Source organism: Peromyscus eremicus, chromosome 3 (assembly GCF_949786415.1).
Source record: "Peromyscus eremicus chromosome 3, PerEre_H2_v1, whole genome shotgun sequence".
Taxonomy (NCBI): domain Eukaryota; kingdom Metazoa; phylum Chordata; class Mammalia; order Rodentia; family Cricetidae; genus Peromyscus; species Peromyscus eremicus.
Window position 1 is genome coordinate 130,687,060 of NC_081418.1, and position 14,449 is coordinate 130,701,508.

At 43.4% G+C, this 14,449-nt stretch overlaps 1 protein-coding gene across 5 annotated transcripts in view; it reads right to left on the bottom strand.

The window, feature by feature from the left end:
- Positions 1-13,516, bottom strand: part of Adipor2 (adiponectin receptor 2) — a 51,695-nt gene extending 38,179 nt beyond the window's left edge. The window contains exons 1-2 of one of the 5 annotated variants that reach the window (XM_059258476.1): positions 11,676-11,767; positions 9,450-9,543 (exon numbers count right to left, since the gene is read on the bottom strand). The gene's annotated coding sequence lies outside the window, so the exon portion shown is untranslated. Of the gene's footprint in view, positions 1-9,449; positions 9,544-11,675; positions 11,805-12,083; positions 12,200-13,234; positions 13,320-13,493 lie in introns of those variants that run through there. The other 4 variants (XM_059258478.1, XM_059258479.1, XM_059258477.1 and 1 more) reach the window with 4 other exon arrangements.
- Between the last annotated feature and the right edge of the window lie 933 nt (positions 13,517-14,449).

The window sequence follows — 14,449 nt, forward strand, 5'->3', positions numbered from 1 at the left end:
ACAGCATATACTGATCTTGCAAAGGACCCAAATCTGGTTGTCAGTTCCATGTCCAGCAGCTCACAGCCAACCCTCTGTGACTCCAGCTTAGGGTAAGGGGGATGGGGGCACCTCTGGCCTCTGAAGGCACCTGCATTCACATGCACAGAACCCACACAAAAAATTTGCATATTCCTAATTTAAAATAACAAAAATGAATTTTTTAAAAAAGAAAATGAGTGCTGGAGTGCTGGAGCTAGAGAGATGGCTCAGCAGTAAGAGCACTGGCTGCTCTTCCAAAGGACCCAGGTTCAATTCCCAGCACCCACATTTGGCTCATAATCATTTGTAACTGGTCTCCAAGAGCACCAGGCATATATGCTACATAGACATACATGCAGGCAAACATCCATATACATAAAATAATAATAAAGATGAGTGCTATTTAAATTTCTTGAGGTTTTCTTCCATGTATGCATTTTACATATTTTTCCCATATATTCCATATGTATGTATGTATGTATGTATGTATGTATGTATACACACATCCCCTGACTCCAACACTCAGAAAGGTTGACATCAACCTTCTTGATCCCTAGCTACCTGTTTGCAGCTGTCAAGCATAGTTCAGAATCAAGTGCCTCCATCAGCTCTGCCCCTACTTGATGGAAGTCCTATCTTAGGCAGTAAACACTTAGGGGAAAGAAAAACAAAAACAAAAAAACAGTCCTAAGAATTCTTGAGGCAGCTTAAGAGGCAGTGTTTCCACACCTAAGGGACACAGGCTACCCATCATCCTATGGAGCATGGAGAGAGGTTGTGGTTTTTTGTTTGTTTGTTTTCTTCCAGACCTTCTCTGTGTAGCCCTGGCTGTCCTGGAACTTACTCTGTAGACCAAGCTGGCCTTGAACTCACAGAGATCCACCTGCCTATGCCTCTTGAGTGCTGAGATTAAAGGTGTGCCCCACCACACTTGACTGGGAAGATTTTTGTCCAGGGTGAGAAGCAGAAGAACACTTTCAAATAAAGGTGAAGCTGCCCAAGCCTAAAAGGAACAGAGAGCCCGGGATACAGCTCAGTGGCAGAACACTCACCTAAGCATGGACAGTCCCTAGCTTCAATCTCCAGTACCCTACCCCAACAGAGAGCACAGTCTTTGGGAATAGAATCAAGATACAGGATAACTGGATTTAAGTTTGCAGAAGATAATCAGGCAGTAAGATAGCTAGTAGAATCAGGACAAAAATTAAACACTGACCTCAAACGTGATTCCTTCAAAGAAAACAGCATTTGGATCACTCTGCATAACATTTACAATTTAGACTAGAGTACTGGTTGAAATCAATAGAGCAAGTGCACAGCAATTAGGAATTCAGCAACTTCATGTGATCCGAAAAAAAGCCCCACAAAAAGCAAACATATGGATCCCAGGGTAACTGAAGGCACATCCCAAACTATAACTTCCTGAGGAGTACCACCAAAGGCTTGTAGGGATCAGAGGATGCCCTGAGTGACTATGTATTACTTACAAGGACCCCAATGCCTCAGACCCATGGAACTGGCAAAGGCTTCCCAGGTCAGGCTTCAGGGAATGGGCAAAGCCTCCTTTTGGTCTAGTATCACCAGCATCCTGCAGTTTCCTCCTGCTAAGTGACTGTACCCCAAGACTGCCCCTCTACAAAGACCTCCTACTAAGGCAAGCTACCCCCTCCTGGGCTGTATATGATAAAGAGGTTCTGGACTGTGTTGTAGCATCAGAACAAGCCCAGCCTAGTCCAGCTTTTCTGTACTCATCTGTGTGTCTGTCCTTGCTTCACTCCCTAGCTACCCCAGTCAGGTTTCCAGGATCAAGTAGTGCAGGACACAGAAGAGGTAAACAGACTTTACTAAAACAAACCTGTTAATCACTAAGCAAATAAACAAGTCCCTAACAACCCTGAAAGAAGGTGCAACATGTAATCAGACCTGCCACAATATCTTATCTAATGTCCAGTTCCCAACAAAAAACTGCAAGGAATATACAATAGTAAAGTATATAGTCCTTTACTATCGTAAGAATACACGTCTCTAGCGGGTACAGCAAAAAAGTGCCCTCTTGGAACCAGCAGTCCTCATCACACACCAAAGCGCCAGTACCTGAATCTTGGGCTTCCTTGCTATGAGAACTATGAGAAAATAAAATTCTATTCTTTACCCAATCTAAAGCACTTTGTCATAGCAACACAAAACAGATTAGGAAACGCATTTAATTTCAACTGCATTATAAACACACTGCTACAAAGCTCTCCAACTCACTCACTGCTTTATGATTCTGAAGTAACAAATTGTCTTTGAGGCTAGGAACATAACTCAGCGGGCAGAGTACTCGCCTAACATATACTAAGTCCAGGGCTCCATTTCTAATGCCACATAAATTGGGTGTAGTGGCATGTGTTTATAATCCCAGCACTTGGAAAGCAGAAGCAGGGTCAGAAATTCAGGTCCATCCTCAGCTACATAGCCTGGGCTACAAAATGTGCCTAAAATAAATAGATGACGAATGAATGTAAATGTATGTTTCTGACACTGCATAGCATTAAGGTAGATAATTATTTTATTCCTTCATCTTGTAATCCTACAAATAAAGCAGATGAATTATATAGAAACTGTTTCTTGCTGCTAAACTCTAGTGACTTCCTCAATTCTGTTATTATACTGTTCAAATTTTGATTCTTTTGTTTGTTTTTCAAGACAGGGTTTCTCTGTGTACTTTTGGTGCCTGCCCTGGAACTTACTCCGTAGACCAGGCTGGCCTTGAACTCACAGAGATCCTCCTGGCTCTGCCTCCGAGTGCTGGGATTAAAGGCATGTGCCATCACCACCTGGGTTCTTTGGTTCCTTTTTAATGACTATTTCTTTGTTAAAATATTCATATAGTTTATCATAATAATTTTGCATTTAATACACACCATTTTCTTTATGTAGCTCCAGGTTACCAGCCAGTGGCTCTATTCAACACAAAGGGCTCTCCTTTGGCAATTTTTATAAAGCAGGTCTCATGGTAAAGATCTCTCAGCTTTTGTTTCTGTAGGAATGAACGGCTTAATTTATTTTTGACAGTTTTGATACAGAAATTCTTGGTAAATACAAGTTTTGTTTTGCTTTTCAACAATTTCAATGCATCAACCCACTTCTTTCTGGTTCTAGGGTGTGGTGATATATTGTGTCCCCCAATATACTATGTTCCCCAATAAGTTTATCTGAGGATCAGAGGAAAAAGCCAGCCACTAGACAGAAGTCAGGCAATGGTAGCACATGCCTTTAATCCTATCACTTGGGAGTCAGGAATCCGTCTGGATCCCTGTGAGTTCAAGGCCACACTGGGGAACAGAGTCATGCTTGGTGACATGCCTTTAATCCCAGCACTAACCATAGAGGTCTGGAGGTCTGTACAGGCAGACAGGAAGTGACAGAGCAGAGCAGGAAGAAGAAGTGATATAGCTGGGCTGAGAACGCAAATGACAGAACAGAACAGAAAGACATAGGGTATATAGGAAATAACGCTCTTTGGAGACTGAGGTGTCGGTGAGGTGAGGTTAGCTTGTGGCTTTTCCTATTCCTCTGATCTCTCTCAGGCTTTAACCCCAATTTCTGGCTCCGTATTTTTTATTTAATAAGATCGTTTAGCAATTTGTCTACACTAGGGCTCCTCTTAAGAAATCTGCATTCAGGGCTGGAGAGATGGCTCAGCAGTTAAGAGCTGCTAAGCAGTTTAAGCTGTTCTTTCCAGGAGACCGGGGTTCAATTCCCAACACCCACATGGCAGCTCACAACTGTCTGTAACTCCAGTTCCAGAGGATGTGACACTCTTACACAGACATACATGCAGACAAAACACCAATGCACATAAAGTAAAACTCCATCATTTTTGGAAGCCAGTCTGGCCCTGAATTTACTACGCACCTGAGGCTGCCCTTGAGCTCTTGATCCTCGTGCCTCTATGTTCTCAGTGCTGGGGTTGCAGGCATTTGCCAACAGGATCAGCTCCCACACCAATCTTATCAGCTTCACGAGCTATACACAGGCCTGGGCTTGTAATTAATTAGGCCTCACTTATCATTTACCTCTCAGGTAAAAGGTCTCCTTTTGGGCAAAGGCGAATTTTTCCACTTTTACCTAAATACAGCATACCTCACTCCTCCTAACAATTATACTAATACTTTACGCTGTTTAATGTCTTCCCAGCTGTTACCTCTCTTCTGGGATTATTTATTTAGGTTCTGTGTTTGGGTTTTTCTTGAGATAATGTCTCACGCAACCCAGCTGGCTCAAAACTTACTACGTAGCTGAGTGACTCTGCTGTTGTTGGTTTGGTGTGATCTTTAATTACATTTCTTTATTTGGTGGGTGGGGCACATACAGGCCAGCCTGTGAAAGTCAGAGGACAACTTGAGGGAGCTGGTTCTCTACAATGTCAGGACCAGGAAATTACACTCACACCACCATGCTTGCTTTACTCACTGAGCCACCTCACTGGCTGCCAAGAAGGACTGAATTCCTGACCCTCTTGCCTCTATCTCCCAAGAGTTAGTATTAAAGACTTGTACCATCATGCTAACTTTCCTAAGATTGTTTTCCTATCTCCCTACTCACCCCAAACTATCAGCTCCTTATGTGTCAACCTACCTTGTTCACCATCATGAACTGAACAGCACAAAGTTCCCAGTAGAAATTCCTTGGTTGTACAAAACCACATTCCTTTAAAATTCCTATGTTAAACCCTAACCCCCAGTATCTCAGGCCATAGTTTGGATTTCATTTTTACATGTATGCGTGTTTTGTCTGCATGTATGTCTGCGCACCATGTGTACAGTGTCCAAAGAGGACAGAAGAGGTCACTGGATCCCCTGAGACTGAGACTCAAACCCAGTCCTCTGGAAGAGCACCAAGTACTCACTACTAACTGCCAATCTTTCTAGCTTCTATGACTATATTTAGACAAAGGGCCTTTAAAGTGGTAATTAAAGTAAATGAAGCAGTAAGAGTAGGCCCCTAGGCTGGGTGTGATAGCTAGGTCTCTAATCCCAGTACTTAGAAGGCTGTTCGAAGCCAGCACGGTCTGCAGAGTGAATTCCAGGCCACTTCAGGCTACGGAGCTAGAATCTGTCTCCAGAAAAAATGAGGTGGGGTGTTGGAGGGTGCCTGGTCCTAATTCAATCTGACTGGTGTTCTTTTAAGAGAAAGACACTAGGGATGCATGCCCAGAATAGACACTATTAAGACAAGAGAAGCCCATCTGCTGACATTTTAAACTTGGAATTCTGAACTCAGAAAACAAATTTGTTGTTGAGCCATTTAGACTATGGTTATTTTATTGGCAGCCCTAACAACTAACATACCTGCCTTTTAAAAGAATAGCACATGCTTAACTATTTTCTTTCTTTTTCCCTTTTTTTTTTTGTTGTTATTGTTTTGGTTTGTTTTGTTTTGGGGGTTGTTGTTGCTGTTTTTTGTTTGGTTGGTTTTTGGCTTTTTTTTTTTTTTTTTTTTTTTTTTGGTTTTTTGAGACAGGGTTTCTCTGTGTAATTTGGAGCTGTTGCTGTTTTTTGAGACACTCCTGTGTCAAAAAAGTAATAAAACACAAAAATAGCAGCAGCTGGAGATGTAATCCAGTGGCAGAGCCCTGTATTAATTCCCAACCCCACCAAAACAACAAATAAACAGAACAGGGTAGATGACAATTTATTGACATAGAAAGAAACCCATAAACATCATTTGTTTAATATGCTACTGTAAGTCAACATAACATAGCTTCACCTGCTGAGCTCCCAAGTGCTATTTCACATGCGGAAGCACAATTCCATTCCATAGCCAAAAAGGGAGAAATTCAATATGGAGAAACCAAGTTAAAACCAAATAAACTCAGAAGCTTTACATTTACAGCTGGTTGGACACTGCTGCCCCAGATCATCTAGGTAACTTTCCTCAAGAGTTGACCATCTGCTTTCCTACCATTATGCCTGAAATATGGACCTTCTGGCAACATTTTACAAAGTTATGATCTCACTAAAGAATCCCACCAATCATGAAGTTTCCTAGGTGCCCTAAGAAGTTTGTAAAATTTTATATATTCTTATAATGACTGATATGAAGAATGCAAGTGTAAAACCTAACAAAATGGATAAAAATGCAATTTCATGAATGCCATGTTGTGACATTAATACAACTACAGCCAAGACCTCTCTGGATGGGATGTCAAAACTATGTTATCATAACTGCATGTTTCTCTGAAGTCACTATGACAGTGGTTGCTGTCTTGACCTTTTCCTTTTCTTTAAACAAGACAATTTTGCTACTTAGGCGAAACTGGCCTAGAACTCTGAATTCATGGGCCTTAGCCTCTAGAGTGCTGAGATCACAGGTAGGAAACACCACAGAGAACTCACTGCTTAGACTTCTTCCTAGGGCAAGAGGAGAGAAAAATAGGACTGCGCCTCTGAAGCTAAGGCTATAGGAGCAACAGACCTTAGCACAATACACCATGAGGAAGAAGGTACAAAATACATAGTTAAAAAGATTATATACATGTCCAAAAAACAATTAAGAAAAGAATGATTTTAATTTTTCAACTATTCACATGATTTGCAATCCACAAAGCTTTGCCCAAAAGCCACTAAAGCAACTAAAAAAGTCTATGGAAAGATTTTTTTTTTTTTTGTTTGTTTGTTTCTAAAGAACATGAGGGTTTAGGAGAACGTTTTGGTTTTGGGTTTTTTTTTGGGGGGGGGGATGTTTTATACTTTCTTTTGTGAGTGTATATGTGCATGTGTGCCATGATGTACATGCGGGTCATAGGACAACTTGTAGAAGTGGGTTCTCTCCTTCCACCATCTCCCTGAACCAAAAATGTTGAGTACTCATTTATCTGCAGGTATTATGTGTAAAGGTAGGTGTGTGAGTGTGTGAGTCACATGCCAGAGGACAACCTTGGCTATCACTCCTTGGAAGCCTTTCATCTTGGTTTTGGAAACAGGATTTCTCACTCTGTACTTGGCAACTATGCCGGACGGCTGGCCCATAAGCCTAGATAGAGATCTGCCTGTCTAATCACCATGCCCAACTAACTACTTAATATGGGTTCTGAAGCCTGAATTCAGGTCCTTATGCTTGCATGGAAAGCCCTTTACCAAGCTAAATCTCTAGAAACGTGCCACAACCCTTTTTTTTGGTTTTTGAGACATGGTCTCATGAATCCCAGGCTGGCCTGATCATCCTATATGTAGCCAGAGGATGCCTTTGAATTCCTGATCTGCTGGCTTCCACCTTCCAAGAGCTGGGACTGTACTACCACAGTCAGCCTCTAAGGAGGAGTTTAAAGTAAAGATAAAGCTCTGGGGAAGCTCATCACCATAAAGGTATGAATTCATAAACTTTGTAATTTCTGTCTTTGTGCAAGTCTCTGCAAATACAAAATAACAAAAATACCTGTTTGCTGCATAAACATTTCATCACCTAGTAGTTCCAATGTCTGTCACAGTTTATGACTGTGACCAACCGTGTTATAGACAAGAACTCTGTCACCTGGACATGGTGCCACACACCTATGATCTAAGCATTCAGGAGGGCCAGGCAAGATGATCAAGAGTCCAAAGGCCAGCTTGGGCTATATGGCCAGACTGTCTCAGGAAAAATAAGGGGGGAGGGGGGGGACGACAATCCTAACGGTAGTAATGAATGTTGTATTTAAAAAAAAAAAAAAAAAAAAGAAAGATAATAGGCCAGCTCAGCAGTTATAGAGGCACTTCCTTGGTGAGCATGCCTGATGACCTGAGTTTGATTCCTGGAACCCACATAAAAATAGAAGAGACTTGATCTCAAAGTTGTCTTCTGACTTGAAATGTGTGCCATGGCATGCATGCTCCCTAACCAATAATGCATACCCACCACACACATTTATTTTTTGTGTTGTTTTTATTTTCTTACACATTTATTTTAAAAAACAACAACAAAAAACAAAAAACTAACAACCCAATGTTTTCTAGCCAGGTCTGAAAGATTTAGCCTAACATAAAACAAAGATTTTAAAAAAGTGATGGTGACTGTAGTCCACATATATCCCCCTCTTTTCCAACCCTTCCCCCACCAGACACACACCTCCAAAGTGATGGTATGTGCTATTATTTGATATACTTCTTCTAAATCTTCAAATGTGTGTCTTTGAAGTTTTAGGCAAGCCCACAGAAGTCTACATAAAACCAAAGATGCAAAAATATGGAGAGCTACACGCTAAAGACTGGATTCCAAGTTCTAAAGGCTGAGAAAACGGAGGAGAACGCTGCCGACAGGGAAGCACCATTTTTGTGAAGGACAGCAAGGGTAAGTGGGTTGTGAAAGACTACTGGTTCAGGAAGATGCAGCAAGAAATCTCCAAGAAGCCAAACATGTCCAAGGAGAGAGCCAAAGCTGTAGTACTTTCAGAAAAAGCTTCAAAGCACAAAACAAAGAAAATAACTGGCCATCCAAGAAAGCCCAAAGGGAAATAGACTAAAATAGAAATGAAGAACTGTGTGTGTGCACACATGCCCCACTTGTCAGGGGGAGAGAAGGAATACTTGCCCATGCAGACCATGGAGGATATTAGGCATCTGATCACTCTTCACCTTATTTCCTCAGAGACCACTGAACCTGGAGCCAGGCTAGCTGCCAGCAACCCCAGCAACCCTCCTCTTTACCTCACAGTACTGTTAGAGTTAAGGCCCATTTGCAGTTAGGCTTTTACATGGGTTCTAGGAGTGCAAACTCAAGTCTTCATGCTTATACAGCAAGTAATCTTAGCCACAGAGCCATCCTTTAGCTCAACAGTTACTTTTAGCAATATCTACGCTAATATCATTTAAAAAGAAAAATATCATTTAAAATCATTTAATGATTGATATCATTTAAAAAGAAAAAGGGAAAAAACCTGGGCTAGTGAGATGGCTCAGTAAATAAAGGCTCTGACCACCAGAGTTCCTGGTGGCCCTATTATCCCTGGGACCGAGTTCCGAGCCTGCAGAATGGGGCTAGAACAGGCTCAGAGAAGGCCCAAGTTCAACTCCTAGAACCCATATCTAACTCCAGCTCTAGGGGAGTTAACGCCTTCTTCTACACTCCATGGACATCTGTACTCACACATGCACAAACACTCAAAGACATACACATACAAATAAACCTTTTAAGTAAAATACAAATCAACATTTAATATGAGCCACTTACATAAAAATAATTACCAGAATAGCCTCTTATATGATATAATTCTGAATAGTTTTTACTTTCTATTTCCTGACTCATTTTAGTTTTGTACACTGAATATGCTTTCCCCTCATAACACTTCTTTTTCTTTCTCTCTTAAGGGCTGGATAACAAAAATTTTAGGCTTTACAGTTCTTGAGTCTCTATAACAACTATGAAACAACCCAACTTTGTACCCCAACAGCAAGCACAGATATTACCTAAACAACTGCATGTGGCTATATCCCAGTAAAACCATATTTACAAGAAGCAGCAGGAAGGACTTGACCGGGAGGCTGTAAAGTCTGTCAACCTCTGAAATAAAGGAAATGAAAGCATTCTTTTTGAAAACAAAACATGACTTATACTAAGTGCACTACATGAACTGATACTATTCATGGAAAAAAAAATCCCTTCATTTTTAAGCTTGAACAATTAACACAAGGATGGAAAAACACAAATTCTTTAAGCTCTGGAAACCTTACTCGCATCCAGAAGATAAAATCTGCTAGGTAGCCCAAGGCCTGAAACAGAAACTGGTGGGTAGCCAGTTACAGACAGACACTGGGAAGACAATCTTTCATATTTAATTTGAATTTCTCAAATTTTATAATTTACCACCCATCTGCTAGAGCCTACGTGCAGTCCTTGCTACTGAAACAATTTTAGTTTACAGTTCATTCACAATCACCACTGTTACATTCTACAAGCAGTGTAGAAGTGAGCTGGATGTGTGACAAGATCTTAAGGTGACCTCTGGTAAAAAGACACTTGTAACTTTAGAACTGACAAATTTATAATTCCCCCCTTTAAATATTAAGGCTTTGAGCTTTATTTTTTTTTGAGTGGTGGTGGTGGTGGTGCACACTTTTAATCCCGCCACTTGGGAGAGAGAAGCAGGTAGATCTCTGAGTTGAAGTCCAGCCTGATCTACATAGTGAGTTTCAGTGAAACCGTGTTAAAAAAAAAAAAAGCTTTGAGTAGAGAATTTGTCCATAATACCAGGACTCTGGAGTCAGAAGCAGGATTAAGAACTTAAGTCTTGCCTGAGCTACACAGATACAGCTTGTCTCCCCCCAAACAACAACAACAAATAGCTAAGTCGAAGGAGTTCTTTTTAACTTTTTCATTAGGATTCTTCTTGTTAGTTTGAGGCAAATGTTTGGGCTACAGAGTAAGATCCTGTCAGTCCCGTCCCGTTCCCTGCACCCTCCCCCCCCAAAAAATTTTAATTGGAAACAGTTTTATGACCAAAGAATTTTAAGTATAATAAAAGACTTAATTTTAAGTATAATAAAAGACTTCACAGTATTTTTAACTTGTTTCTTGGGGAGTAGGGATGGACAGTCTGCTTTGTGAAAACAATAACACAAGAATGAAAGATGGCTAAGCGAGTAAAGAATCCTGCCATGCAAATTTTTAAGGCCTGGCTACCTGAGTTTGATTCCCAGAACCCACATAAACGTAGACCAGAACCAACTCTATAGTTGTCCTTTGGCCTCTAGTGTGCCATGGAGACATGCGCTCCCCCACACACATCATGGACACATACAATAAACTGATAATTTTAATTTTTTAAAGTTTTTTTTAAAAGCGAAACATTTGGAGTTTTAAAAAAAGGAATAAAACTAAAAGATCATTCTACTGAAATATTAAAACCTCTAGTGAAGCACTGTACCTACCAAATCCCATTTGGACATGTAACGTTTCTACCAAAAATTCACTGCCCAACCCTCTCAAGAAGTTTTCAAACTCCAAAAGCAAACGTTTAAATCAAGCCCTCCCCCCCCCAAAAAAAAAGCCATAAGAAATGCATCAACTGTCTAATCCAACGCTCTCTCCCGACCCTTCAAAACTTATTTTATAACCGTTAGCAGCAATTCCCTGACCAGCTAACACCGGCAGATAAGGGGCTGAGAACTGGGCCCAAGAACTATCCGGCAGTGGCTTCCAGAAGCGCCACCTAAGGAGAGGTGAGGGCAACCTTCCCATCCCAGTGGCTGGAAAAACAGCGCTGAGCACGACCGGTCCGAAGCAAGCCCGGCCAGAGAAACCCCTAGAAGTGGCAGAAGACACCAACTAGACTTGGGGCGGGAGGGTTCTCGGCGCGGGCCGGCACGGGGACACCCGCCCCCGAAGGCGAAGAGGATCGGAGCCAGGGGCTTCGGACCCCCCGCCCGGTGGTGGGCAAAGGACAGCGGGCGCCCGCGACCGCAGCCGCACGGAGGGAGCGCGGCCCCAGCCCCCTCCCCACCCCCCGCCCCGGCCGCCGCTCGGGCCCCCGCACCAGGCGCGCGGCCGCCGGTCCGAGTTCCGGCCAAGCTCAGAGGCGGCCAGGCGCGCGCTCCCGGCCCGCGCCGGGGACACCTGTCCCTCAGCCCTCACCTCCCTCCGACCCCGGCGATCTGCTGAGCCCGGCAAGCCCCGCTCGCGCCACAGCCCCTCACCCGAGTTGGCCGCCGCCTAGCCGCGCGGCTCGGGCGCCGTGGGAAGCAGCGCCTCGGGGAGGGGAGAGGGGGGCGCGGAGGGAGGGGGCCGCTCGCCGGAGCCGCCACCGCCGCCGCCGCCGCCGCCACCGCCGCCGCCACCGCGGTACCGCGTCGGGACTGTGCTCGCGCCGCCGCGACCGCCGCCGCCGCCGCGTCTCCCCGCCCCCGCGCCCGCGCGTCGCCGTGACGCGCATCGCACGAGGCGGGTCGAGCCAGTAAGACCACACCCCGTGCGCAGCCGTGCTGGTCTAAACCGAAAGCCTCCCCTCCGGGGGGGCTTTAGAACCACGGTGCATCTTGGGAGTTGTGGTTCGGCCGGGAACACAATGTAAACAGTGCGGGCAGAATGCCCCTAGCCGAACTCACCCAGCTTCCTGAACGTTTCCCGAAGAGATCAGAAGAGGAGTGGGCCGCCACTCCGGCCGGGGATGCTTCCCGCGATGTCCTTGGGTGCGAGCCAGAGTTTAAAGATTCGGGCCGGAGCGTGTGTTTGTGTCAGCGGCCAACATAATGCTAGGCGTCGTCTTGTGAAGGTTTCGGAATTCCGAAAGCGTTAGTCAACTCTTCCTCAAACAGTAGGGCTTGATTTTATTACTGTATTAACGTATGATGAATATGCCCTACTACTTCTAAAAGATATTACGAACCCTTAAAATGTGTAATCCAGATTTATTTTAGATGGTCTTAAAGTAATGGACGATTACAAACAACTTAAGCCTTGTGTCTGTTTACACAGAAGGAGTGATTTGCGACGGAGTGAGCTTTCCTTTTGAAATCTGCCTTAGTAAGAACCAGAACAAGGAAATGTAGGAGCTGGTTTGCAGAGAAAAATGGTTTCTTCCTGTTCAATTGTAAGAGGAAATTATCTTTCGCACTCTTTAGGTCAAAACTTAATACCTATTAAAGTAAACTCAGAAGCTTTAGACTTTAGAGGAATCCTATGCCGGCAGCCTATTGTCCTTGCCCTTGGACTACAATAGGGTCTCATACCCAAGAAGCTGAAGTCTAATGATGGGGGGATGGGGGAAACAGACATGGAAAACTCTTCAACCCAGAAAGGCGCTAGAGAGGTTGAAGCAGGAGGATCTTGCGTGTTCCAGGTTAGCCTGAACTACAGCGCAAGTTCCAGTCCAGACTTGGCTTTATAGAATAAGACCCTGTCTCAACAACAACAAAAAGACACAAAGGTTTGGAGACTAAGATCAAGAAAGACAATTGTGCCTTTCCAGAACACATCAGAAACCGAATGCAGGCATTTGAAAATTACACATTTGACCCATACCTCTAGATATAGCTCAATGGTAGAGCACTTGCCTAACACTCCAAAGGCCTAGATTCCATCACCAACTTCAGAGGGGAAAAAAAGGTCCACAATACCAGCTTAAATAGGGGAAAGATGAGAAGATTTTTCAGGCTTAATGTAAGATGTCCCCTAAAAATGATAGACTTATGATAGAAAGACCAACCAAAAAAAGCCTTTCAAGATCTCACATCTTGCCAGGTGTGGGGGCTCATACCTTAATTCCCGACACTTGGGAAGCAGACATAGGATAACTGCGGTGAGTTCAAGGCCAATCCCAGGCCACAGGATGAGTTCCAAGTCAGCCAGGCCTAGAATAAAACCCTGCCTCAACAAAAGAAAACAAAACCCCTATCAACTCTTCCCTGCAGCTCTTTCTTTTAAAAACTGTACTTTGACCAAAGAACTTGACTCTAGGAACAATCCACCTTGTGCTGAAACAGGTTTTTAAGAGAACACCGCCATTCCCCTCCTACCTCTCACTTGGTCTCTGGTGAAGTGATCTCATTGTCAATCACTACATGCAATTTCTGATGCTTCTATAATGATGAAACAAACCACCTTATTTCCTCAAAATGCTCACACCTTCTCAGCTAATAAGGATCTTTGCTGCTCTCTGGCCCTAAGGGACATTCCTGAGTCCCTTGCCACACTGGCTTCACCCTTACCCTTACCTAAATGGCACCATGAAGTGTTTCAAAGCAGATTTTTTTCAGATCTCTTTCCCTGACCATGACTTAATTATTGATTTTTATGAGTTGTCTCCTGATTAGCTATTCGCATATCACAGAGAATTCCACAATATTCAGTAGCTTCCAGTATCAGCTATGGATCTTAATGAGAATCTCTCTTCTTGTGTGTGTTTGTTCGTTTGTTTGTGTTTGAAGCACTAGAGATTGAATTTAGGGCAGTGTAGATGTTTAGGCAAGTCTCCTACTACTAAGCTACATCCCCAACCCTTCTTTTCCATTTTTTTTTTTAATGGGTTCAGATGCCATAGCCAGAGGACAACTTTGTAAAATCTGTTCTCTCTCCATCATGTGGGTCTGGGGGTTGAACTCAGATCATCAGGCTTGGTGGCAAGTACCTTTACCCAGCTCACGTGCTCAGTCTCTCTATATTTAGGTGTTACATTTTTCCATAGTGGGTAAGTCCTGCATCTCCTACAGCAACAAAAGACACTTCCTCCTACCCTTCCCCATACCAGTCACCATGACCCAACAGTGCCCTCTGGTACAGCCAGTTTTCTACAGGCACCTCTATAATTTGTTAACAAGGAGGACAAAACACTGGTTGAGTAACATTCATAATCCAGCTATATAGCTTCAGTGACTTGTTGCTGGCATAATGACACTGAACTTGCTCTTTGGACAGACTTAGTCGTCATTGTGATAGTCAAGTCAGTAGCCAATGATAAATGGAAGAAATATCT